Consider the following 2,615-nt stretch of genomic DNA (forward strand, 5'->3'; position numbering starts at 1 on the left):
TTGAAAAAATTCTATTATTCTATTTTCCACTTTTTTGCATTTTTCACTACTGTGGCTGCCATTATGGATTTGGAGGTGTTCCCAACCTCCTGGAGGTGGTGATTTTTTTTTGGTGATTCCTGACATGTTCCTGGACCTCTGTGCAAAATTTTAATCTTTACACCATTTTTTCCAGGTAGTTATGCAATTCTACCTGATTATAATTAGGGTAGATCGTCAAATGGCAAAGTCAAAGAATTCAAAGTGTAATATTTTTTTGTGAAAATTTAATCTATTGTAAGACATTTTGCGCAATTTTTAACCTCCTAGGTCAAAAATCCAGCATTCCCCAGGGGGGTCTTTGATTCGCACTAAGGAAAAAATGAGTAAAAATGGCATTTTTTGCCCATTTTAAGACTATAAGGCCAGAAAGGGTCAAAATGGTTTCTAAATGGTGTATTGTACTAATATTCAACACAAAAAGACAAAATAACCCCAGTAAGATCGCTCAATGTTTCAATTTCAAGCTAAAAAGGCTGATTTTCTTCGATCTGGGTAGGAAAAAGCAGAAAGCAGCATTTTGGGGACCCACAACTTTTAACTTTTTAAGGTACACACTTGAATTTTCATAATTAAACACTCCCAGAGAAAGCTCAGGAAAATCAACTTGAGTTTTCAAAATTGTCCTATAAATCCATAATGGCACTAGAAATTGAGTTTTCATGCTAAATGCCAATATTTAACTAAAACTGTTTTTGGGCTAAAATCTCTAAAATGATTTCAAATGATGTCCTGAAATCTTGGCTCTTGGAAGTATTCTGAAAATACTCTGGGAGAATCAAAAGGTTTGGGTCAGAAATTTGCCCAAGTCTGCCATTATAGTATTGCATTTCCCACTCAAAGCGATATAGAGTTAAGTCTAATTTTCTCAGGCTAAAATCTCAAAAATGGTTTCAAATGGTGGCCTGAAATTTTTGGTGTTGAAAGTATTCTGGATATACTCTGCAGAGCCAAATGGTTTGGTCAGAAATTTGCCTTAGTCTGCCATTATGCATTGCATTTCCAACTAAAACGCGATATTTAGAGTAAAGTCTGATTTTCTCAGCTAAAATCTCAAAAGTGGTTTCAAATAGGGTACTGAAATTTTTGGTGTTGAAAGTATTTGGAAATACTCTGGAAAACCAAATGGTTTGGTCAGAAATTTGCCAAAGTCGCCATTATGAATTGTATTTCATTCTAAAACACAATGTTTTGCGTAAGCTTGAGTGTTCTTCCTAAAGAAATAACATTCATATGCAGACTTTGGCATACAATTCCATTGTGAACCACTGTGATTTTCCTTGAGTTCCAAGAATACTTACAAACTAAAGATTTCGGACCCTATTTGAAACCATTTTTGAGATTTAAAGCCTGAGAAAATTAGACTCTAACTCTAAATATCACGTTTAAGTAGGAAAAGCAATACCATATTGGCAACGTAGGCAAATTCAAACCCAAAACCATTTTGGTTTCACCGAGGAGATCCAGAATACTTTCAACACCAAAAAATTTCAGGACCCTATTTGAAACCATTTGAGATTTTAGCCTGAGAAAAGATTTAACTCTAAATATCGCGTTTTAGTGGGAAATGCAATACCATAATGGCAGATTTGGGCAAATTTCTGACCCAAACCATTTTGTTTCTCCCAGAGTATTTTAGAATAACTTCCAACACCAAAAGATTTCAGGACACCATTTGAAACCATTTTTGAGATTTTAGCCTGAGAAAATTAGACTTTAACTCTGAATACCGCGTTTTAAGTGGAAATGCAATTCCATAATGGCGGACTTTGGTAGATTTCCAACCCAAACCATTTTGATTCTCCCAGAGTTTTTCCAGAATACTTTCAACACCCAAAGATTTCGAGACACCATTTGAAACCATTTTTGAGATTTTAGCCTGAGAAAACCAAGATTTAGCTTGAAATATTGGTATTTAGCATGAAAACTCAATTTCTAGCGCGCCATTATGGATTTATAGGAAATTTTGAAAAACTCAAGTTTTTTTCCTGGAGCTTCTCTGAAGGTTTAATTACTGAAAAATTTCAAGTGTATACCTTAAAAAGTTAAAATTTGGGTCCTCAAAAATGCTTGCTTTTATGTATTTGCTACCCAGAATCGAAGAAAATCAGCCTTTTTAGCTTGAAATTGAAAACATTGAGCTATCTCGCTGGGTTATTTTGTCTTTTTTATGTTGAATATTAGTACAAGACACCATTAGAACCATTGACCCTTTACTGGGCTTTCATAGTCTTAAAATGGGCAAAAAATGCCATTTTACTCATTTTTCGCTTTAGTGCGAATCAAAGACCCCCCTGGGGAATACTGGATTTTTGACCTAGGAGGTTAAAAATTGTGCAAAATGTCTTACAATAGATTAAATTTTCACAAAAAAATATTACACTTTGAATTTTTTGACATCATGCTAAAAATGGTAGTTGACGATCTACCCTATTATAATTAAGACCCTTTTTTGAATTGAAATATTCTTAATATCAGAGATGTTCGAGGCATAGCTTTTTGATGTAATAACTGGGCAAATTCACCATTGGGTCAAAACTTTTCTGTGCTTTTCTTTATTTTCACATTTTTAGAAG

Source organism: Clytia hemisphaerica, unplaced genomic scaffold (genome assembly GCF_902728285.1).
Source record: "Clytia hemisphaerica strain Z4C2 unplaced genomic scaffold, Clytia hemisphaerica genome assembly, whole genome shotgun sequence".
NCBI classification, from domain to species: Eukaryota; Metazoa; Cnidaria; class Hydrozoa; order Leptothecata; family Clytiidae; genus Clytia; species Clytia hemisphaerica.